The sequence below is a fragment of the Pseudophryne corroboree genome, chromosome 4, assembly GCF_028390025.1.
Source record: "Pseudophryne corroboree isolate aPseCor3 chromosome 4, aPseCor3.hap2, whole genome shotgun sequence".
NCBI classification, from domain to species: domain Eukaryota; kingdom Metazoa; phylum Chordata; class Amphibia; order Anura; family Myobatrachidae; genus Pseudophryne; species Pseudophryne corroboree.
This window is the reverse complement of record NC_086447.1, coordinates 696,291,664-696,315,898: the sequence shown is the minus strand read 5'-3', so window position 1 is coordinate 696,315,898 and position 24,235 is coordinate 696,291,664. Positions and strand designations below refer to the sequence as shown.

Below are 24,235 nucleotides of genomic sequence, written 5' to 3'. Positions count from 1 at the left end.
ACAAGAACCTTTTATACCTGAAGGGCGCACAATGTCTCAACCCTCGTCAGGCCAGATGGGCACTTTTCTTTTCCAGGTTCGACTTTAAACTCCAGTTCTGTCCGGGCTCTCAGAATCGCAAGGCCGATGCCCTTTCCCGCTCATGGGAGCAAGAAAATGAGTCAGAGTCTTCAGACAAGCATCCTATTATAAATCCGTTGGCATTCTCCACGGTAGGGATGGACTCTACGCCCCCATCAGGGAAAAGTTTTGTGAAGCCGATGCTAAGGAAGAAGCTCATGCATTGGGCCCATGCTTCCCGTTTTGCCGGACATACAGGTATCCAAAAAACCCTGGAGTTTATCTCTAGGTCCTATTGGTGGCCAACTCTGAAAAAGGACGTCTTGGAGTTTATTGCATCTTGCCCAAAGTGTGCCCAACATAAAGTATCCCGCCAGTCGCCTGCGGGGCAACTGGTTCCACTATCCGTTCCCCGTCGACCATGGACCCACTTGTCGATGGATTTCATTACAGACTTACCCATGTGCAACAAGTTCAATACCATCTGGGTGGTAGTTGACCGGTTCACCAAGATGGCACACTTCATTCCTCTCACCGGTCTTCCGTCAGCTTCCAAGTTGGCTCAAGTATTCATACAAGAGATCTTCCGACTCCACGGTCTTCCTGAAGAAATTATCTCAGATCGAGGAGTTCAATTCACAGCCAAATTCTGGCGAAGTTTATGTCAAGTCCTCCAAGTCAAGCTAAAGTTTTCCACGGCTTACCATCCTCAGACCAATGGTCAAACCGAGAGGGTGAATCAGGACTTGGAGGCCTTCCTCCGCATCTATGTGTCCTCCTCTCAAGATGACTGGGTTCAATTACTTCCCTGGGCCGAGTTCTGTCATAACAACCAGTATCATTCTTCATCTGCTTCAACACCATTCTTCACTAACTTTGGATTCCACCCTAAAGTCCCTGAGTTCCAACCGCTTCCAGCAACTTCTGTCCCCGCAGTGGATATCACCTTGCATCAGTTTGCCAATATCTGGAAGAGCGTACGATCAGCTCTGCTCAAGGCATCGTTCAGGTACAAGAAGTTTGCGGATAAGAAGCGTCGAGCAGTTCCTGCTCTCAAGGTGGGTGATCGGGTATGGTTATCCACGAAGAATTTGAGGTTAAGAGTTCCCAGTATGAAGTTTGCACCTCGCTATATCGGTCCTTTCAAGATTGAACAAGTCATCAATCCTGTTGCTTACAGACTCCAGTTGCCTCCCTTCTTAAAAATACCCAGGACATTCCATGTTTCCCTGTTGAAACCGCTGATCTTGAATCGGTTTCATTCCTCACTTCCTCCAACTCCGAAAGTCCAAACTCAACGAGGCGTTGAGTATGAAGTGGCCAAGATCCTGGACTCACGTCACCGTTACGGTCAACTACAATATCTTATTGACTGGAAAGGTTATGGTCCTGAGGAACGTTCATGGACCAATGCTTCTGATGTCCATGCTCCTGCCTTGGTCCGGAGATTCCATTCCAAGTTTCCTCAAAAGCCAAAGAAGTGTCCTGGGGCCACTCCTAAAGGGGGGGGTGCTGTCACGATCCGGGTATCTGGACGCCATTTCTTACCCATCAGATGCCTCCTAAGGCTGGCTCAGCGCTCCAGGACCGGATTCCATCTGTTATCCTGATGTGTACATTCCTGTATCCTCTCCTGTCACTCTGGGACGCTGTCACAGTAAACGCCATATTACACCTGGCATGGCGTCTCCCGCGGCCTCCGCCGCCGTCCCTGAACTTCTGCATGCAGAGTGTCTGAGTGGCGATTACGTCAGCCGCGGCCTCCGCTGTGTCCGCGTGGTTGGATGTGCATCTGTCAGCCTGGCGCCTCCTGTCTCCGGTGGCCGGCGCCGCCATTACTGTTTTCATTACCACATGGATTACAAACCAAACTTCCCTCCAAGTGTCTGCATGGGCGCAGCCATCTTGGATTCTGTCAGCTGATCATTTCCACCAATCTGTTCTCAGTATTGATAATCTGCATAATTGCCTAGCCAATCCCTTCCTTGCGGCAGGTATAAATACACTGTGCCTGAGCAAGGAAGGCGTCAGTGCTTTGGTTGTCAAACCTAGTTCCTGTTTGTCTCTCTCCTGTGATTGTCTTCCAGGTTCCAGCTCCTGTCTCAAGACTTCCACCATAGAGACCCGCACCAGCATTCCACCTGCGGTGTAGCCTGACTCTCCAATCCATTGTGGATTCATCTGTTTCCAGCTACAACATTACCTGCTTCCAGCTCAGCTTCCAGCAGAGTACAGCTTCCCTTAAAGGGCCGGTGTCCTTTCTACACTTTACCACTCTCCACCGGTGTTATTATTTCTCCGCTCTCAAGTTCTACATTTCAGTTCATATTTCATCGCTCCCAAGTTCATTTATTATTTAACTGGTTCCAGCCAGTATCCATTCCGTGCTAACAACAGTCTGGTTCCAGCCAGTATCCACAGCAGCTGTTTTATCTTCAGCAACCCAGCTTTTCCTGGAACACCAGCTGGCACAATCCTGGGTTATCTCCATTGCTACAGTCGGGCCTGGTAAGGACTTTCCATCTAGAAGATCATAAGAACTATCTCACACTACCAGTGCCCTGTGGCTCCTGCCATCCTGTAGTACCCAGGAACTGTATTTATTCTTTGCTGACTTTTACGTTTTCTTTTACTGCTGCTGTGTTGCGGAGTTGTCATAATAAACATCATTGACTTTTATCCAAGTTGTCGTGGTCACGCCTTCGGGCAGTTATTATTCATGTTACTTACATGTCCAGGGGTCTGATACAACCTCCCAGGTTCCGGTACATCTCAGCCCCTACAACTGAGGCTGCCTCCCGTCAGCTCAGGCCCTCAGTTGTGACACCTCCCTTTTGGGTGCCTAAACCTTACCCTCCCCGGGATGCCTGACACTAACCCTCCATTCCCCAATGCCTAAAGCTAATGCTCCCTGCTTGGTGTCTAACACTAACCTCCTCTTCTAAGTGACTAAACCAAAGCCTCCCTCCCTGGTACCTAACTCTAACCTACCTGTCCCTACACCACAACCCCCCTTCTAATGCCTAAACCTAACCTCCCCCCTCCCCGTGGCAGGACAAGATTACATCCTGCTGAGAGGACATTCCGAATTCTAGGTGTCAGTATTTTCATGCTGTTAATCCCACCTCTGTTGGCATTTTGGTGCTGTTATTATGGCTGGTGGGTACGATTATGGTGTCAGTATTATGATAGCCAGGATCCCGCACGGAAGCCTTTTAACTGGGTACCATGCTTTGCAAAAGTATTTGCCATGAAAATGTCAAAAGCCTCACATCAGGATGGCCGAGTGGTTAAGGTGTTGGACTTAAGATTCAATGGATTTACATCTGCATGGGATAGATCCCCACTTCTGGTTTGTATTTCAATTTCAGCTAACCAAATGAGGAAGAATTTGTCAATTAGGGAAAACTTTCAAACTATGGTGAAAGTCAATAACTTAAGCTACAGTACTTTAATAAAAAAAATATTTTCAATCCATTTTTTCAAAGAACCTGGCTTTCTATGAAGAAAAGAAACAATGATATCATAATATCCATTAAAATACCAAAAGTTATGTAATATTTTAAAATCCAAGCGGTTCAAAGTTAACAATGCACAGGAAAATGAACATGAATAGTGCAATAGTATTTGCATTGAAAATACCCAGGGCAACATACCAGGATGGCCGAGTGGTTAAGGCGTTGGACTTAAGATCCAATGGATATATATCCGCGTTGGTTTGAACCACACTTCTGGTATGTATTTTAATTTCGGATTCCTAAATATGTACAAGGAACAATATAATCGAATAGGGAAATGTACAAGAGTCATTTTGTTTACATTTGTAAACTACCATACATGTTCCACAAAAGCATTGAAATGTGACAGTGCAAATAAACTTATGTAATAATTTCGACTCCAAACAGAACAAAGTTTGCATAAAAGTTGACCATGCACATTAACATATACATATGCAATGGGGTTCAGAATGTAATCCTGATGGACTGGATGCCTATGGTCAGAATACCGACATCAGCAACCTGACCATTAAAATCCTGACAGCCCTGCAGTTAATACCATAACCCTTCCATGTTCCCTGCCCTAACCCTAATCCTCCCTTTTGGGTGTCTAAACCTTACACCCTCTCCTTGGGTGCCTAAACCTTACCCTCCCCGGGATGCCTAACACTAACCCTCCATTCCCCAATGCCTAAAGCTAATGCTCCCTGCTTGGTGTCTAACAATAACCTCCTCTTCTAAGTGACTAAACCAAACCCTCCCTCCCTGGTACCTAACTCTAACCTACCTGTCCCTACACCGTAACCCCCCTTCTAATGCCTAAACCTAACCTCTCCCCTCCCCGTGGCAGGACAAGATTACATCCTGCTGAGAGGACATTCAGAATTCTAGGTGTCAGTATTTTCATGCTGTTAATCCAACCTCTGTTGACATTTTGGTGCCATTATTATGGCTGGTGGGTACGATTATGGTGTCAGTATTATGATAGCCAGAATCCCGCATGGAAGCCTTTTAACTGGGTCCCATGCTTTGCAAAAGTATTTGCCATGAAAATGTCAAAAGCCTCACATCAGGATGGCTGAGTGGTTAAGGTGTTGGACTTAAGATTCAATGGATTTACATCTGCATGGGATAGATCCCCACTTCTGGTTTGGATTTCAATTTCAGCTAACCAAATGAGGAAGAATTTGTCAATTAGGGAAAACTTTCAAACTATGGTGAAAGTCAATAACTTAAGCTACAGTACTTTGATAAAAAAAATATTTTCAATCCATTTTCTCCAAAGAAACTGATTTTATATAACGTAAGTTAACAATGACATCCTAATATCCATTAAAATATCCAGTTATGTAATATTTTAAACTCCAAACAGTACAAAGTTAACCATGCACATCATAATTAACATGAATAGTGCATTAATATTTGCCATGAAAAGCTCCTGGGCACCACACCAGGATGGCTGCATTGTTAAGGCATTTGACTTAAAATCCAATAGATATATATCTGCATGGGATCAAACCCCAATTCTGGTATGCATGTTAATTTCAGATTCCTAAATATGTACAAGGTATAACTTTATTTTTTTAAGGACATGTACAAAAGTTGATGTTGCTTGCATTTGTAAACCACCATACTTGTTCCACAAAATCCTTGACATGTGACAGGGCAAAAAAGAATGATAGCGACTATCTACAAATGTTGCTTGTAATCATTCAAAAGAAAGGACAGTCTTGATAGATGAGCAGTTCGAAATGTGGTGAAAATTAATGTCTTTAAACAAATATGGAATTATTATAAAACTTTTTATTCATAAGAGCCTTACTTGTGAGGAATAGAAATATAAGTATCATACTTTAAAAAAAAAACAATTACCAGACTTATGTAATAAGTAACAGTCAAAGCAGTATAAAGTTTGCTGAATAATTGCCCATGCACATTAAAAGATACATATGCTTTGCAATAGTATTTAACATGTAAATCAAACCAGGATGGCCGAGTGGTTAAGGCGTTGGACTTAAGATCCAATGGATACATATCCGCGTGGGTTCGATCCTCACTTCTGGTATGCATTTTAATTTCAGCTAACAAAATATTTATGATGAAGATTTCGGCAATTAGGGAAAACTCAAAATTCTGTGAAAATCATTAACTTAAATTACATTGCTAAAAAAATATTTTCAATCCATTTTTTCAAAGAACCTGGCTTTCTATGAAGAAAAGAAACAATGATATCATAATATCCATTAAAATACCAAAAGTTATCTAATATTTTAAACTCCAAGCGGTTCAAAGTTAACAATGCACAGGAAAATAAACATGAATAGTGCAATAGTATTTGCATTGAAAACACACAGGGCAACATACCAGGATGGCCGAGTGGTTAAGGCGTTGGACTTAAGATCCAATGGATATATATCCGCGTTGGTTTGAACCACACTTCTGGTATGTATTTTAATTTCGGATTCCTAAATATGTACAAGGAACAATATAATCGAATAGGGAAATGTACAAGAGTCATTTTGTTTACATTTGTAAACTACCATACATGTTCCACAAAAGCATTGAAATGTGACAGTGCAAATAAACTTATGTAATAATTTAGACTCCAAACAGAACAAAGTTTGCATAAAAGTTGACCATGCACATTAACATATACATATGCAATGGGGTTCAGAATGTAATCCTGATGGACTGGATGCCTATGGTCAGAATACCGACATCAGCAACCTGACCATTAAAATCCTGACGGCCCTGCAGTTAATACCATAACCCTTCCATGTTCCCTGCCCTAACCCTAATCCTTCCTTTTGGGTGTCTAAACCTTACACCCTCTCCTTGGGTGCCTAAACCTTACCCTCCCCGGGATGCCTAACACTAACCCTCCATTCCCCAATGCCTAAAGCTAATGCTCCCTGCTTAGTGTCTAACAATAACCTCCTCTTCTAAGTGACTAAACCAAACCCTCCCTCCCTGGTACCTAACTCTAACCTACCTGTCCCTACACCGTAACCCCCCTTCTAATGCCTAAACCTAACCTCTCCCCTCCCCGTGGCAGGACAAGATTACATCCTGCTGAGAGGACATTCAGAATTCTAGGTGTCAGTATTTTCATGCTGTTAATCCCACCTCTGTTGGCATTTTGGTGCCATTATTATGGCTGGTGGGTACGATTATGGTGTCAGTATTATGATAGCCAGAATCCCGCATGGAAGCCTTTTAACTGGGTCCCATGCTTTGCAAAAGTATTTGCCATGAAAATGTCAAAAGCCTCACATCAGGATGGCTGAGTGGTTAAGGTGTTGGATTTAAGATTCAATGGATTTACATCTGCATGGGATAGATCCCCACTTCTGGTTTGGATTTCAATTTCAGCTAACCAAATGAGGAAGAATTTGTCAATTAGGGAAAACTTTCAAACTATGGTGAAAGTCAATAACTTAAGCTACAGTACTTTGATAAAAAAAATATTTTCAATCCATTTCTTCAAAGAAACTGGCTTTCTATGAAGAAAAGAAACAATGATATCATAATATCCATCAAGTATTTGCATTGAAAATACCAAGGGCAACAAACCAGGATGGCCGAGTGGTTAAGGCGTTGGACTTAAGATCCAATCGATATATATCCGCGTTGGTTTGAACCACACTTCTGGTATGTATTTTAATTTCGGATTCCAAAATATGTACAAGGAACAATATAATCGAATAGGGAAATGTACAAGAGTCATTTTGTTTACATTTGTAAACTACCATACATGTTCCACAAAAGCACTGAAATGTGACAGTGCAAATAAACTTATGTAATAATTTAGACTCCAAACAGAACAAAGTTTGCATAAAAGTTGACCACGCACATTAACATATACATATGCAATGGGGTTCAGAATGTAATCCTGATGGACTGGATGCCTATGGTCAGAATACCGACATCAGCAACCTGACCATTAAAATCCTGACAGCCCTGCAGTTAATACCATAACCCTTCCATGTACCCTGCCCTAACCCTAATCCTCCCTTTTGGGTGCCTAAACCTTACCCTCCCCGGGATGCCTGACACTAACCCTCCATTCCCCAATGCCTAAAGCTAATGCTCCCTGCTTGGTGTCTAACACTAACCTCCTCTTCTAAGTGACTAAACCAAAGCCTCCCTCCCTGGTACCTATCTCTAACCTACCTGTCCCTACACCGCAACCCCCCTTCTAATGCCTAAACCTAACCTCCCCCCTCCCCGTGGCAGGACAAGATTACATCCTGCTGAGAGGACATTCAGAATTCTAGGTGTCAGTATTTTCATGCTGTTAATCCCACCTCTGTTGGCATTTTGGTGCTGTTATTATGGCTGGTGGGTACATTTATGGTGTCAGTATTATGATAGCCAGGATCCCGCACGGAAGCCTTTTAACTGGGTACCATGCTTTGCAAAAGTATTTGCCATGAAAATGTCAAAAGCCTCACATCAGGATGGCCGAGTGGTTAAGGTGTTGGACTTAAGATTCAATGGATTTTCATCTGCATGGGATAGATCCCCACTTCTGGTTTGTATTTCAATTTCAGCTAACCAAATGAGGAAGAATTTGTCAATTAGGGAAAACTTTCAAACTATGGTGAAAGTCAATAACTTAAGCTACAGTACTTTGATAAAAAAAAAATATTTTCAATCCATTTTCTCCAAAGAAACTGATTTTATATAACGTAAGTTAACAATGACATCCAAATATCCATTAAAATATCCAGTTATGTAATATTTTAAACTCCAAACAGTACAAAGTTAACCATGCACATCATAATTAACATGAATAGTGCATTAGTATTTGCCATGAAAAGCTCCTGGGCACCACACCAGGATGGCTGCATTGTTAAGGCATTTGACTTAAGATCCAATGGATATATATCTGCATGGGATCAAACCCCAATTCTGGTATGCATGTTAATTTCAGATTCCTAAATATGTACAAGGTATAACTTTATTTTTTAAGGACATGTACAAAAGTTGATGTTGCTTGCATTTGTAAACCACCATACTTGTTCCACAAAATCCTTGACATGTAACAGGGCAAAAAAGAATGATAGCGACTATCTGCAAATGTTGCTTGTAATCATTCAAAAGAAAGGACAGTCTTGATAGATGAGCAGTTCGAAATGTGGTGAAAATTAATGTCTTTAAACAAATATGGAATTATTATAAAACTTTTTATTCATAAGAGCCTTACTTGTGAGGAATAGAAATATAAGTATCATACTTTAAAAAAAAACAATTACCAGACTTATGTAATAAGTAACAGTCAAAGCAGTATAAAGTTTGCTGAATAATTGCCCATGCACATTAAAAGATACATATGCTTTGCAATAGTATTTGACATGTAAATCAAACCAGGATGGCCGAGTGGTAAAGGCGTTGGACTTAAGATCCAATGGATACATATACGCGTGGGTTCGATCCCCACTTCTGGTTTGCATTTTAATTTCAGCTAACTAAATATTTATGATGAAGATTTCGGCAATTAGGGAAAACTCTCAAAATTCTGTGAAAATCATTAACTTAAATTACATTGCTAAAAAAATATTTTCAATCCATTTTTTCAAAGAACCTGGCTTTCTATGAAGAAAAGAAACAATGATATCATAATATCCATTAAAATACCAAAAGTTATGTAATATTTTAAACTCCAAGCGGTTCAAAGTTAACAATGCACAGGAAAATAAACATGAATAGTGCAATAGTATTTGCATTGAAAACACACAGGGCAACATACCAGGATGGCCGAGTGGTTAAGGCGTTGGACTTAAGATCCAATGGATATATATCCGCGTTGGTTTGAACCACACTTCTGGTATGTATTTTAATTTCGGATTCCTAAATATGTACAAGGAACAATATAATCGAATAGGGAAATGTACAAGAGTCATTTTGTTTACATTTGTAAACTACCATACATGTTCCACAAAAGCATTGAAATGTGACAGTGCAAATAAACTTATGTAATAATTTAGACTCCAAACAGAACAAAGTTTGCATAAAAGTTGACCATGCACATTAACATATACATATGCAATGGGGTTCAGAATGTAATCCTGATGGACTGGATGCCTATGGTCAGAATACCGACATCAGCAACCTGACCATTAAAATCCTGACGGCCCTGCAGTTAATACCATAACCCTTCCATGTTCCCTGCCCTAACCCTAATCCTTCCTTTTGGGTGTCTAAACCTTACACCCTCTCCTTGGGTGCCTAAACCTTACCCTCCCCGGGATGCCTAACACTAACCCTCCATTCCCCAATGCCTAAAGCTAATGCTCCCTGCTTAGTGTCTAACAATAACCTCCTCTTCTAAGTGACTAAACCAAACCCTCCCTCCCTGGTACCTAACTCTAACCTACCTGTCCCTACACCGTAACCCCCCTTCTAATGCCTAAACCTAACCTCTCCCCTCCCCGTGGCAGGACAAGATTACATCCTGCTGAGAGGACATTCAGAATTCTAGGTGTCAGTATTTTCATGCTGTTAATCCCACCTCTGTTGGCATTTTGGTGCCATTATTATGGCTGGTGGGTACGATTATGGTGTCAGTATTATGATAGCCAGAATCCCGCATGGAAGCCTTTTAACTGGGTCCCATGCTTTGCAAAAGTATTTGCCATGAAAATGTCAAAAGCCTCACATCAGGATGGCTGAGTGGTTAAGGTGTTGGATTTAAGATTCAATGGATTTACATCTGCATGGGATAGATCCCCACTTCTGGTTTGGATTTCAATTTCAGCTAACCAAATGAGGAAGAATTTGTCAATTAGGGAAAACTTTCAAACTATGGTGAAAGTCAATAACTTAAGCTACAGTACTTTGATAAAAAAAATATTTTCAATCCATTTCTTCAAAGAAACTGGCTTTCTATGAAGAAAAGAAACAATGATATCATAATATCCATCAAGTATTTGCATTGAAAATACCCAGGGCAACAAACCAGGTGGCCGAGTGGTTAAGGCGTTGGACTTAAGATCCAATCGATATATATCCGCGTTGGTTTGAACCACACTTCTGGTATGTATTTTAATTTCGGATTCCTAAATATGTACAAGGAACAATATAATCGAATAGGGAAATGTACAAGAGTCATTTTGTTTACATTTGTAAACTACCATACATGTTCCACAAAAGCACTGAAATGTGACAGTGCAAATAAACTTATGTAATAATTTAGACTCCAAACAGAACAAAGTTTGCATAAAAGTTGACCACGCACATTAACATATACATATGCAATGGGGTTCAGAATGTAATCCTGATGGACTGGATGCCTATGGTCAGAATACCGACATCAGCAACCTGACCATTAAAATCCTGACAGCCCTGCAGTTAATACCATAACCCTTCCATGTACCCTGCCCTAACCCTAATCCTCCCTTTTGGGTGCCTAAACCTTACCCTCCCCGGGATGCCTGACACTAACCCTCCATTCCCCAATGCCTAAAGCTAATGCTCCCTGCTTGGTGTCTAACACTAACCTCCTCTTCTAAGTGACTAAACCAAAGCCTCCCTCCCTGGTACCTATCTCTAACCTACCTGTCCCTACACCGCAACCCCCCTTCTAATGCCTAAACCTAACCTCCCCCCTCCCCGTGGCAGGACAAGATTACATCCTGCTGAGAGGACATTCAGAATTCTAGGTGTCAGTATTTTCATGCTGTTAATCCCACCTCTGTTGGCATTTTGGTGCTGTTATTATGGCTGGTGGGTACATTTATGGTGTCAGTATTATGATAGCCAGGATCCCGCACGGAAGCCTTTTAACTGGGTACCATGCTTTGCAAAAGTATTTGCCATGAAAATGTCAAAAGACTCACATCAGGATGGCCGAGTGGTTAAGGTGTTGGACTTAAGATTCAATGGATTTTCATCTGCATGGGATAGATCCCCACTTCTGGTTTGTATTTCAATTTCAGCTAACCAAATGAGGAAGAATTTGTCAATTAGGGAAAACTTTCAAACTATGGTGAAAGTCAATAACTTAAGCTACAGTACTTTGATAAAAAAAAATATTTTCAATCCATTTTCTCCAAAGAAACTGATTTTATATAACGTAAGTTAACAATGACATCCAAATATCCATTAAAATACCCAGTTATGTAATATTTTAAACTCCAAACAGTACAAAGTTAACCATGCACATCATAATTAACATGAATAGTGCATTAGTATTTGCCATGAAAAGCTCCTGGGCACCACACCAGGATGGCTGCATTGTTAAGGCATTTGACTTAAGATCCAATGGATATATATCTGCATGGGATCAAACCCCAATTCTGGTATGCATGTTAATTTCAGATTCCTAAATATGTACAAGGTATAACTTTATTTTTTAAGGACATGTACAAAAGTTGATGTTGCTTGCATTTGTAAACCACCATACTTGTTCCACAAAATCCTTGACATGTAACAGGGCAAAAAAGAATGATAGCGACTATCTGCAAATGTTGCTTGTAATCATTCAAAAGAAAGGACAGTCTTGATAGATGAGCAGTTCGAAATGTGGTGAAAATTAATGTCTTTAAACAAATATGGAATTATTATAAAACTTTTTATTCATAAGAGCCTTACTTGTGAGGAATAGAAATATAAGTATCATACTTTAAAAAAAAACAATTACCAGACTTATGTAATAAGTAACAGTCAAAGCAGTATAAAGTTTGCTGAATAATTGCCCATGCACATTAAAAGATACATATGCTTTGCAATAGTATTTGACATGTAAATCAAACCAGGATGGCCGAGTGGTTAAGGCGTTGGACTTAAGATCCAATGGATACATATACGCGTGGGTTCGATCCCCACTTCTGGTATGCATTTTAATTTCAGCTAACTAAATATTTATGATGAAGATTTCGGCAATTAGGGAAAACTCTCAAAATTCTGTGAAAATCATTAACTTAAATTACATTGCTAAAAAAATATTTTCAATCCATTTTTTCAAAGAACCTGGCTTTCTATGAAGAAAAGAAACAATGATATCATAATATCCATTAAAATACCAAACGTTATGTAATATTTTAAAATCCAAGCGGTTCAAAGTTAACAATGCACAGGAAAATGAACATGAATAGTGCAATAGTATTTGCATTGAAAATACCCAGGGCAACATACCAGGATGGCCGAGTGGTTAAGGCGTTGGACTTAAGATCCAATGGATATATATCCGCGTTGGTTTGAACCACACTTCTGGTATGTATTTTAATTTCGGATTCCTAAATATGTACAAGGAACAATATAATCGAATAGGGAAATGTACAAGAGTCATTTTGTTTACATTTGTAAACTACCATACATGTTCCACAAAAGCATTGAAATGTGACAGTGCAAATAAACTTATGTAATAATTTAGACTCCAAACAGAACAAAGTTTGCATAAAAGTTGACCATGCACATTAACATATACATATGCAATGGGGTTCAGAATGTAATCCTGATGGACTGGATGCCTATGGTCAGAATACCGACATCAGCAACCTGACCATTAAAATCCTGACAGCCCTGCAGTTAATACCATAACCCTTCCATGTTCCCTGCCCTAACCCTAATCCTCCCTTTTGGGTGTCTAAACCTTACACCCTCACCTTGGGTGCCTAAACCTTACCCTCCCCGGGATGCCTAACACTAACCCTCCATTCCCCAATGCCTAAAGCTAATGCTCCCTGCTTGGTGTCTAACAATAACCTCCTCTTCTAAGTGACTAAACCAAACCCTCCCTCCCTGGTACCTAACTCTAACCTACCTGTCCCTACACCGTAACCCCCCTTCTAATGCCTAAACCTAACCTCTCCCCTCCCCGTGGCAGGACAAGATTACATCCTGCTGAGAGGACATTCAGAATTCTAGGTGTCAGTATTTTCATGCTGTTAATCCCAAGACTGTTGGCATTTTGGTGCCGTTATTATGGCTGGTGGGTACGATTATGGTGTCAGTATTATGATAGCCAGGATCCCGCATGGAAGCCTTTTAACTGGGTCCCCATGCTTTGCAAAAGTATTTGCCATGAAAATATCAAAAGCCTCACATCAGGATCGCTGAGTGGTTAAGGTGTTGGACTTAAAATTCAATGGATTTTCATCTGCATGGGATAGATCCCCACTTCTGGTTTGGATTTCAATTTCAGCTAACCAAATGAGGAAGAATTTGTCAATTAGGGAAAACTTTCAAACTATGGTGAAAGTCAATAACTTAAGCTACAGTACTTTGATAAAAAAAATATTTTCAATCCATTTTCTCCTAAGAAACTGATTTTATATAACGTAAGTTAACAATGACATCCTAATATCCATTAAAATATCCAGTTATGTAATATTTTAAACTTCAAACAGTACAAAGTTAACCATGCACATCATAATTAACATGAATAGTGCATTAGTATTTGCCATGAAAAGCTCCTGGGCACCACACCAGGATGGCTGCATTGTTAAGGCATTTGACTTAAAATCCAATGGATATATATCTGCATGGGATCAAACCCCAATTCTGGTATGCATGTTAATTTCAGATTCCTAAATATGTACAAGGTATAACTTTATTTTTTAAGGACATGTACAAAAGTTGATGTTGCTTGCATTTGTAAACCACCATACTTGTTCCACAAAATCCTTGACATGTGACAGGGCAAAAAAGAATGATAGCGACTATCTACAAATGTTGCTTGTAATCATTCAAAAGAAAGGACAGTCTTGATAGATGAGCAGTTCGAAATGTGGTGAAAATTAATGTCTTTAAACAAATATGGAATTATTATAAAACTTTTTATTCATAAGAGCCTTACTTGTGAGGAATAGAAATATAAGTATCATACTTTAAAAAAAAACAATTACCAGACTTATGTAATAAGTAACAGTCAAATCAGTATAAAGTTTGCTGAATAATTGCCCATGCACATTAAAAGATACATATGCTTTGCAATAGGACTTGACATGTAAATCAAACCAGGTTGGCCGAGTGGTTAAGGCGTTGGACTTAAGATCCAATGGATACATATCCGCGTGGGTTCGATACCCACTTCTGGTATGCATTTTAATTTCAGCTAACTAAATATTTATGATGAAGATTTCGGCAATTAGGGAAAACTCTCAAAATTCTGTGAAAATCATTAACTTAAATTACATTGCTAAAAAAATATTTTCAATCCATTTTTTCAAAGAACCTGGCTTTCTATGAAGAAAAGAAACAATGATATCATAATATCCATTAAAATACCAAAAGTTATGTAATATTTTAAACTCCAAGCGGTTCAAAGTTAACAATGCACAGGAAAATAAACATGAATAGTGCAATAGTATTTGCATTGAAAACACACAGGGCAACATACCAGGATGGCCGAGTGGTTAAGGCGTTGGGCTTAAGATCCAATGGATATATATCCGCGTGGGTTTGAACCCCACTTCTGGTATGTATTTTAATTTCGGATTCCTAAATATGTACAAGGAACAATATAATCGAATAGGGAAATGTACAAGAGTCATTTTGTTTACATTTGTAAACTACCATACATGTTCCACAAAAGCATTGAAATGTGACAGTGCAAATAAACTTATATAATAATTTAGACTCCAAACAGTACAAAGTTTGCATAAAAGTTGACCATGCACATTAACATATACATATGCAATGGGGTTCAGAATGTAATCCTGATGGACTGGATGCCTATGGTCAGAATACCGACATCAGCAACCTGACCATTAAAATCCTGACAGCCCTGCAGTTAATACCATAACCCTTCCATGTTCCCTGCCCTAACCCTAATCCACCCTTTTGGGTGCCTAAACCTTACCCTCCCCGGGATGCCTGACACTAACCCTCCATTCCCCAATGCCTAAAGCTAATGCTCCCTGCTTGGTGTCTAACACTAACCTCCTCTTCTAAGAGACTAAACCAAAGCCTCCCTCCCTGGTACCTAACTCTAACCTACCTGTCCCTACACCACAACCCCCTTCAAATGCCTAAACCTAACCTCCCCCCTCCCCGTGGCAGGACAAGATTACATCCTGCTGAGAGGACATTCAGAATTCTAGGTGTCAGTATTTTCATGCTGTTAATCCCACCTCTGTTGCCATTTTGGTGCTGTTATTATGGCTGGTGGGTACGATTATGGTGTCAGTATTATGATAGCCAGGATCCCGCACGGAAGCCTTTTAACTGGGTACCATGCTTTGCAAAAGTATTTGCCATGAAAATGTCAAAAGCCTCACATCAGGATGGCCGAGTGGTTAAGGTGTTGGACTTAAGATTCAATGGATTTACATCTGCATGGGATAGATCCCCACTTCTGGTTTGTATTTCAATTTCAGCTAACCAAATGAGGAAGAATTTGTCAATTAGAGAAACTTTCAAACTATGGTGAAAGTCAATAACTTAAGCTACAGTACTTTAATTAAAAAAAAATTTCAATCCATTTTTTCAAAGAACCTGGCTTTCTATGAAGAAAAGAAACAATGATATCATAATATCCATTAAAATACCAAAAGTTATGTAATATTTTAAAATCCAAGCGGTTCAAAGTTAATAATGCACAGGAAAATGAACATGAATAGTGCAATAGTATTTGCATTGAAAATACCCAGGGCAACATACCAGGATGGCCGAGTGGTTAAGGCGTTGGACTTAAGATCCAATGGATATATATCCTCGTTGGTTTGAACCACACTTCTGGTATGTATTTTAATTTTGGATTCCTAAATATGTACAAGGAACAATATAATCGAATAGGGAAATGTACAAGAGTCATTTTGTTTACATTTGTAAACTACCATACATGTTCCACAAAAGCATTGAAATGTGACAGTGCAAATAAACTTATGTAATAACTTAGACTCCAAACAGAACAAAGTTTGCATAAAAGTTGACCATGCACATTAACATATACATATGCAATGGGGTTCAGAATGTAATCCTGATGGACTGGATGCCTATGGTCAGAATACCGACATAAGCAACCTGACCATTAAAATCCTGACAGCCCTGCAGTTAATACCATAACCCTTCCATGTTCCCTGCCCTAACCCTAATCCTCCCTTTTGGGTGCCTAAACCTTACCCTCCCCGGGATGCCTGACACTAACCCTCCATTCCCCAATGCCTAAAGCTAATGCTCCCTGCTTGGTGTCTAACACTAACCTCCTCTTCTAAGTGACTAAACCAAAGCCTCCCTCCCTGGTACCTAACTCTAACCTACCTGTCCCTACACCGCAACCCCCCTTCTAATGCCTAAACCTAACCTCCCCCCTCCCCGTGGCAGGACAAGATTACATCCTGCTGAGAGGACATTCAGAATTCTAGGTGTCAGTATTTTCATGCTGTTAATCCCACCTCTGTTGGCATTTTGGTGCCGTTATTATGGCTGGTGGGTACAATTATGGTGTCAGTATTATGATAGCCGGGATCCCGCACGGAAGCCTTTTAACTGGGTACCATGCTTTGAAAAAGTATTTGCCATGAAAATGTCAAAAGCCTCACATCAGGATGGCCGAGTGGTTAAGGTGTTGGACTTAAGATTCAATGGATTTACATCTGCATGGGATAGATACCCACTTCTGGTTTGTATTTCAATTTCAGCTAACCAAATGAGGAAGAATTTGTCAATTAGGGAAAACTTTCAAACTATGGTGAAAGTCAATAACTTAAGCTACAGTACTTTAATAAAAAAAATATTTTCAATCCATTTTTTCAAAGAACCTGGCTTTCTATGAAGAAAAGAAACAATGATATCATAATATCCATTAAAATACCAAAAGTTATGTAATATTTTAAAATCCAAGCGGTTCAAAGTTAACAATGCACAGGAAAATGAACATGAATAGTGCAATAGTATTTGCATTGAAAATACCCAGGGCAACATACCAGGATGTCCGAGTGGTTAAGGCGTTGGACTTAAGATCCAATCGATATATATACGCGTTGGTTTGAACCACACTTCTGGTATGTATTATAATTTCGGATTCCTAAATATGTACAAGGAACAATATAATCGAATAGGGAAATGTACAAGAGTCATTTTGTTTACATTTGTAAACTACCATACATGTTCCACAAAAGCATTGAAATGTGACAGTGCAAATAAACTTATGTAATAATTTAGACTCCAAACAGAACAAAGTTTGCATAAAAGTTGACCATGCACATTAACATATACATATGCAATGGGGTTCAGAATGTAATCCTGATGGACTGGATGCCTATGGTCAGAATACCGACATCAGCAACCTGACCATTAAAATCCTGACAGCCCTGCAGTTAATACCATAACCCTTCCATGTTCCCTGCCCTAACCCTAATCCTCCCTTTTGGGTGTCTAAACCTTACACCCTCACCTTGGGTGCCTAAACCTTACCCTCCCCGGGATGCCTAACACTAACCCTCCATTCCCCAATGCCTAAAGCTAATGCTCCCTGCTTGGTGTCTAACAATAACCTCCTCTTCTAAGTGACTAAACCAAACCCTCCCTCCCTGGTACCTAACTCTAACCTACCTGTCCCTACACCGTAACCCCCCTTCTAATGCCTAAACCTAACCTCTCCCCTCACCGTGGCAGGACAAGATTACATCCTGCTGAGAGGACATTCAGAATTCTAGGTGTCAGTATTTTCATGCTGTTAATCCCAAAACTGTTGGCATTTTGGTGCCGTTATTATGGCTGGTGTGTACGATTATGGTGTCAGTATTATGATAGCCAGGATCCCGCATGGAAGCCTTTTAACTGGGTCCCATGCTTTGCAAAAGTATTTGCCATGAAAATGTCTAAAGCCTCACATCAGGATGGCTGAGTGGTTAAGGTGTTGGACTTAAGATTCAATGGATTTTCATCTGCATGGGATAGATCCCCACTTCTGGTTTGTATTTCAATTTCAGCTAACCAAATGAGGAAGAATTTGTCAATTAGGGAAAACTTTCAAACTATAGTGAAAGTCAATAACTTAAGCTACAGTACTTTGATAAAAAAAAAATATTTTCAATCCATTTTCTCCAAAGAAACTGATTTTATATAACGTAAGTTAACAATGACATCCTAATATCCATTAAAATACCAAGTTATGTAATATTTTAAACTCCAAACAGTACAAAGTTAACCATGCACATCATAATTAACATGAATAGTGCATTAGTATTTGCCATGAAAAGCTCCTGGGCACCACACTAGGATGGCTGCATTGTTAAGGCATTTGACTTAAGATCCAATGGATATATATCTGCATGGGATCAAACCCCAATTCTGGTATGCATGTTAATTTCAGATTCCTAAATATGTACAAGGTATAACTTTATTTTTTAAGGACATGTACAAAAGTTGATGTTGCTTGCATTTGTAAACCACCATACTTGTTCCACAAAATCCTTGACATGTAACAGGGCAAAAAAGAATGATAGCGACTATCTACAAACGTTGCTTGTAATCATTCAAAAGAAAGGACAGTCTTGATAGATGAGCAGTTCGAAATGTGGTGAAAATTAATGTCTTTAAACAAATATGGAATTATTATAAAACTTTTTATTCATAAGAGCCTTACTTGTGAGGAATAGAAATATAAGTATCATACTTTAAAAAAAAAAACAATTACTAGACTTATGTAATAAGTAACTGTCAAAGCAGTATTAAGTTTGCTGAATAATTGCCCATGCACAATAAAAGATACATATGCTTTGCAATAGTACTTGTCATATAAATCTAACCAGGATGGCCGAGTGGTTAAGGCGATGGATTTAAGATCCAATAGATACATATCCGTGTGGGTTCGATCCCCACTTCTGGTATGTATTTTAATTTCAGCTAACTAAATATTTATGATGAAGATTTCGGCAATTAGGGAAAACTCTCAAAATTCTGTGAAAATCATTAACTTAAATTACATTGCTAAAAAAATATTTTCAATCCATTTTTTCAAAGAACCTGGCTTTCTATGAAGAAAAGAAACAATGATATCATAATATCCATTAAAATACCAAAAGTTATGTAATATTTTAAACTCCAAGCGGTTCAAAGTTAACAATGCACAGGAAAATAAACATGAATAGTGCAATAGTATTTGCATTGAAAATACCCAGGGCAACATACCAGGATGGCCGAGTGGTTAAGGCGTTGGACTTAAGATCCAATGGATATATATCCGCGTGGGTTCGAACCCCACTTCTGGTATGTATTTTAATTTCGGATTCCTAAATATGTACAAGGAACAATATAATCGAATAGGGAAATGTACAAGAGTCATTTTGTTTACATTTGTAAACTACCATACATGTTCCACAAAAGCATTGAAATGTGACAGTGCAAATAAACTTATGTAATAATTTAGACTCCAAACAGTACAAAGTTTGCATAAAAGTTGACCATGCACATTAACATATACATATGCAATGGGGTTCAGAATGTAATCCTGATGGAATGGATGCCTATGGTCAGAATACCGACATCAGCAACCTGACCATGAAAATCCTGACAGCCCTGCAGTTAATACCATAACCCTTCCATGTTCCCTGCCCTAACCCTAATCCTCCCTTTTGTGTGTCTAAACCTTACACCCTCACCTTGGGTGCCTAAACCTTACCCTCCCCAGTGTGCCTAACACTAACCCTCCATTCCCCAATGCCTAAAGCTAATGCTCCCTGCTTGGTGTCTAACAATAACCTCCTCTTCTAAGTGACTAAACCAAACCCTCCCTCCCTGGTACCTAACTCTAACCTACCTGTCCCTACACCGTAACCCCCCTTCTAATGCCTAAACCTAACCTCTCCCCTCCCCGTGGCAGGACAAGATTACATCCTGCTGAGAGTACATTCAGAATTCTAGCTGTCAGTATTTTCATGCTGTTAATCCCAAGACTGTTGGCATTTTGGTGCTGTTATTATGGCTGGTGGGTACGATTATGGTGTCAGTATTATGATAGCCAGGATCCCGCATGGAAGCCTTTTAAGTGGGTCCCATGCTTTGCAAAAGTATTTGCCATGAAAATGTCAAAAGCCTCACATCAGGATGGCTGAGTGGTTAAGGTGTTGGACTTAAGATTCAATGGCTTTACATCTGCATGGGATAGATTCCCACTTCTGGTTTGTATTTCAATTTCAGCTAACCAAATGAGGAAGAATTTGTCAATTAGGGAAAACTTTCAAACTATGGTGAAAGTCAATAACTTAAGCTACAGTACTTTGATAAAAAAAAGATTTTCAATCCATTTTTTCCTAAGAAACTGATTTTATATAACGTAAGTTAACAATGACATCCTAATATCCATTAAAATACCCAGTTATGTAATATTTTAAACTCCAAACAGTACAAAGTTAACCATGCACATCATAATTAACATGAATAGTGCATTAGTATTTGCCATGAAAAGCTCCTGGGCACCACACCAGGATGGCTGCATTGTTAAGGCATTTGACTTAAGATCCAATGGATATATATCTGCATGGGATCAAACCCCAATTCTGGTATGCATGTTAATTTCAGATTCCTAAATATGTACAAGGTATAACTTTATTTTTTAAGGACATGTACAAAAGTTGATGTTGCTTGCATTTGTAAACCACCATACTTGTTCCACAAAATCCTTGACATGTAACAGGGCAAAAAAGAATGATAGCGACTATCTATAAATGTTGCTTGTAATCATTCAAAAGAAAGGACAGTCTTGATAGATGAACAGTTCGAAATGTGGTGAAAATTAATGTCTTTAAACAAATATGGAATTATTATAAAACTTTTTATTCATAAGAGCCTTACTTGTGAGGAATAGAAATATAAGTATCATACTTTAAAAAAAAACAATTACCAGACTTATGTAATAAGTAACAGTCAAAGCAGTATAAAGTTTGCTGAATAATTGCCCATGCACATTAAAAGATACATATGCTTTGCAATAGTATTTGACATGTAAATCAAACCAGGATGGCCGAGTGGTTAAGGCGTTGGACTTAAGATCCAATGGATACATATCCGCGTGGGTTCGATCCCCACTTCTGGTATGCATTTTAATTTCAGCTAACTATTTATTTATGATGAAAATTTTGGCAATTAGGGAAAACTCTCAAAATTCTGTGAAAATCATTAACTTAAATTACATTGCTAAAAAAATATTTTCAATCCTTTTTTTCAAAGAACCTGGCTTTCTATGAAGAAAAGAAACAATGATATCATAATATCCATTAAAATACCAAAAGTTATGTAATATTTTAAACTCCAAGCGGTTCAAAGTTAACAATGCACAGGAAAATAAACATGAATAGTGCAATAGTATTTGCCATGAAAGTCCCCAGCGCAACATACCAGGATGGCCGACTGGTTAAGGCGTTGGACTTAAGATCCAATGGATATATATCCGCGTGGGTTCGAACCCCACTTCTGGTATGTATTTTAATTTCGGATTCCTAAATATGTACAAGGAACAATATAATCGAATAGGGAAATGTAGAAGAGTCATTTTGTTTACATTTGTAAACTACCATACATGTTCCACAAAAGCATTGAAATGTGACAGTGCAAATAAATTTATGTAATAATTTAGACTCCAAACAGTACAAAGTTTGCATAAAAGTTGACCATGCACATTAACATATACATATGCAATGGGGTTCAGAATGTAATCCTGATGGAATGGATGCCTATGGTCAGAATACCGACATCAGCAACCTGACCATGAAAATCCTGACAGCCCTGCAGTTAATACCATAACCCTTCCATGTTCCCTGCCCTAACCCTAATCCTCCCTTTTGGGTGCCTAAACCTTACCCTCCCCGGGATGCCTGACACTAACCCTCCATTCTCCAATGCCTAAAGCTAATGCTCCCTGCTTGGTGTCTGACACTAACCTCCTCTTCTAAGTGACTAAACCAAACCCTCCCTCCCTGGTACCTAACTCTAAAATACATGTCCCTACACACCGTAACCCCCCTTCTAATGCCTAAACCTAACCTCCCCCCTCCCCGTGGCAGGACAAGATTACATCCTGCTGAGAGGACATTCAGAATTCTAGGTGTCAGTATTTTCATGCTGTTAATCCCACCTCTGTTGGCATTTTGGTGCTGTTATTATGGCTGGTGGGTACGATTATGGTGTCAGTATTATGATAGCCAGGATCCCGCACGGAAGCCTTTTAACTGGGTACCATGCTTTGCAAAAGTATTTGCCATGAAAATGTCAAAAGCCTCACATCAGGATGGCTGAGTGGTTAAGGTGTTGGACTTAAGATTCAATGGATTTACATCTGCATGGGATAGATCCCCACTTTTGGTTTGGATTTCAATTTCAGCTAACCAAATGAGGAAGAATTTGTCAATTAGGGAAAACTTTCAAACTATGGTGAAAGTCAATAACTTAAGCTACAGTACTTTGATAAAAAATATTTTCAATCCATTTTCTCCAAAGAAACTGATTTTATATAACGTAAGTTAACAATGACATCCTAATATCCATTAAAATACCCAGTTATGTAATATTTTAAACTCCAAACAGTACAAAGTTAACCATGCACATCATAATTAACACGAATAGTGCATTAGTATTTGCCATGAAAAGCTCCTAGGCACCACACCAGGATGGCTGCATTGTTAAGGCATTTGACTTAAGATCCAATGGATATATATCTGCATGGGATCAAACCCCAATTCTGGTATGCATGTTAATTTCAGATTCCTAAATATGTACAAGGTATAACTTTATTTTTTAAGGACATGTACAAAAGTTGATGTTGCTTGCATTTGTAAACCACCATACTTGTTCCACAAAATCCTTGACATGTGACAGGGCAAAAAAGAATAATAGCGACTATCTACAAATGTTGCTTGTAATCATTCAAAAGAAAGGACTGTCTTGATAGATGAGCAGTTCAAAATGTGGTGAAAATTAATGTCTTTAAACAAATATGGAATTATTATAAAACTTTTTATTCATAAGAGCCTTACTTGTGAGGAATAGAAATATAAGTATCATACTTTAAAAAAAAAAACAATTACCAGACTTATGTAATAAGTAACAGTCAAAGCAGTATAAAGTTTGCTGAATAATTGCCCATGCACATTAAAAGATACATATGCTTTGCAATAGTATTTGACATGTAAATCAAACCAGGATGGCCGAGTGGTTAAGGCGTTGGACTTAAGATCCAATGGATACATATCCGCGTGGGTTCGATCCCTACTTCTGGTATGCATTTTAATTTCAGCTAACTAAATATTTATGATGAAGATTTCGGCAATTAGGGAAAACTCTCAAAATTCTGTGAAAATCATTAACTTAAATTACATTGCTAAAAAAATATTTTCAATCCATTTTTTCAAAGAACCTGGCTTTCTATGAAGAAAAGAAACAATGATATCATAATATCCATTAAAATACCAAAAGTTATGTAATATTTTAAAATCCAAGCGGTTCAAAGTTAACAATGCACAGGAAAATGAACATGAATAGTGCAATAGTATTTGCATTGAAAATACCCAGGGCAACATACCAGGATGGCCGAGTGGTTAAGGCGTTGGACTTAAGATCCAATCGATATATATCCGCGTTGGTTTGAACCACACTTCTGGTATGTATTTTAATTTCGGAATCCTAAATATGTACAAGGAACAATATAATCGAATAGGGAAATGTACAAGAGTCATTTTGTTTACATTTGTAAACTACCATACATGTTCCACAAAAGCATTGAAATGTGACAGTGC

At 39.0% G+C, this 24,235-nt stretch overlaps 17 non-coding genes across 17 annotated transcripts; all 17 read left to right on the top strand.

Annotated features, from left to right (window-relative positions):
* Nucleotides 1-3,714: 3,714 nt before the first annotated feature.
* TRNAL-UAA (transfer RNA leucine (anticodon UAA)) lies at nucleotides 3,715-3,797 on the top strand. The gene has a single exon. It is a non-coding gene; the product is annotated as a tRNA-Leu (tRNA).
* Nucleotides 3,798-5,539: 1,742 nt separating this feature from the next.
* On the top strand, nucleotides 5,540-5,622 carry TRNAL-UAA (transfer RNA leucine (anticodon UAA)). Its single transcript has one exon. It is a non-coding gene; the product is annotated as a tRNA-Leu (tRNA).
* A 297-nt stretch (nucleotides 5,623-5,919) lies between these two features.
* TRNAL-UAA (transfer RNA leucine (anticodon UAA)) lies at nucleotides 5,920-6,002 on the top strand. Its single transcript has one exon. It is a non-coding gene; the product is annotated as a tRNA-Leu (tRNA).
* A 1,126-nt stretch (nucleotides 6,003-7,128) lies between these two features.
* TRNAL-UAA (transfer RNA leucine (anticodon UAA)) lies at nucleotides 7,129-7,211 on the top strand. The gene has a single exon. It is a non-coding gene; the product is annotated as a tRNA-Leu (tRNA).
* Nucleotides 7,212-8,925: 1,714 nt separating this feature from the next.
* TRNAL-UAA (transfer RNA leucine (anticodon UAA)) lies at nucleotides 8,926-9,008 on the top strand. The gene has a single exon. It is a non-coding gene; the product is annotated as a tRNA-Leu (tRNA).
* Nucleotides 9,009-9,307: 299 nt separating this feature from the next.
* On the top strand, nucleotides 9,308-9,390 carry TRNAL-UAA (transfer RNA leucine (anticodon UAA)). The gene has a single exon. It is a non-coding gene; the product is annotated as a tRNA-Leu (tRNA).
* Nucleotides 9,391-12,311: 2,921 nt separating this feature from the next.
* Nucleotides 12,312-12,394, top strand: TRNAL-UAA (transfer RNA leucine (anticodon UAA)). The gene has a single exon. It is a non-coding gene; the product is annotated as a tRNA-Leu (tRNA).
* Nucleotides 12,395-12,693: 299 nt separating this feature from the next.
* On the top strand, nucleotides 12,694-12,776 carry TRNAL-UAA (transfer RNA leucine (anticodon UAA)). Its single transcript has one exon. It is a non-coding gene; the product is annotated as a tRNA-Leu (tRNA).
* Nucleotides 12,777-14,517: 1,741 nt separating this feature from the next.
* Nucleotides 14,518-14,600, top strand: TRNAL-UAA (transfer RNA leucine (anticodon UAA)). The gene has a single exon. It is a non-coding gene; the product is annotated as a tRNA-Leu (tRNA).
* Nucleotides 14,601-14,899: 299 nt separating this feature from the next.
* Nucleotides 14,900-14,982, top strand: TRNAL-UAA (transfer RNA leucine (anticodon UAA)). Its single transcript has one exon. It is a non-coding gene; the product is annotated as a tRNA-Leu (tRNA).
* A 1,179-nt stretch (nucleotides 14,983-16,161) lies between these two features.
* TRNAL-UAA (transfer RNA leucine (anticodon UAA)) lies at nucleotides 16,162-16,244 on the top strand. Its single transcript has one exon. It is a non-coding gene; the product is annotated as a tRNA-Leu (tRNA).
* Nucleotides 16,245-19,253: 3,009 nt separating this feature from the next.
* Nucleotides 19,254-19,336, top strand: TRNAL-UAA (transfer RNA leucine (anticodon UAA)). Its single transcript has one exon. It is a non-coding gene; the product is annotated as a tRNA-Leu (tRNA).
* A 299-nt stretch (nucleotides 19,337-19,635) lies between these two features.
* Nucleotides 19,636-19,718, top strand: TRNAL-UAA (transfer RNA leucine (anticodon UAA)). Its single transcript has one exon. It is a non-coding gene; the product is annotated as a tRNA-Leu (tRNA).
* Nucleotides 19,719-21,458: 1,740 nt separating this feature from the next.
* On the top strand, nucleotides 21,459-21,541 carry TRNAL-UAA (transfer RNA leucine (anticodon UAA)). The gene has a single exon. It is a non-coding gene; the product is annotated as a tRNA-Leu (tRNA).
* A 299-nt stretch (nucleotides 21,542-21,840) lies between these two features.
* Nucleotides 21,841-21,923, top strand: TRNAL-UAA (transfer RNA leucine (anticodon UAA)). The gene has a single exon. It is a non-coding gene; the product is annotated as a tRNA-Leu (tRNA).
* Nucleotides 21,924-23,637: 1,714 nt separating this feature from the next.
* TRNAL-UAA (transfer RNA leucine (anticodon UAA)) lies at nucleotides 23,638-23,720 on the top strand. Its single transcript has one exon. It is a non-coding gene; the product is annotated as a tRNA-Leu (tRNA).
* Nucleotides 23,721-24,019: 299 nt separating this feature from the next.
* Nucleotides 24,020-24,102, top strand: TRNAL-UAA (transfer RNA leucine (anticodon UAA)). Its single transcript has one exon. It is a non-coding gene; the product is annotated as a tRNA-Leu (tRNA).
* Nucleotides 24,103-24,235: the final 133 nt, after the last annotated feature.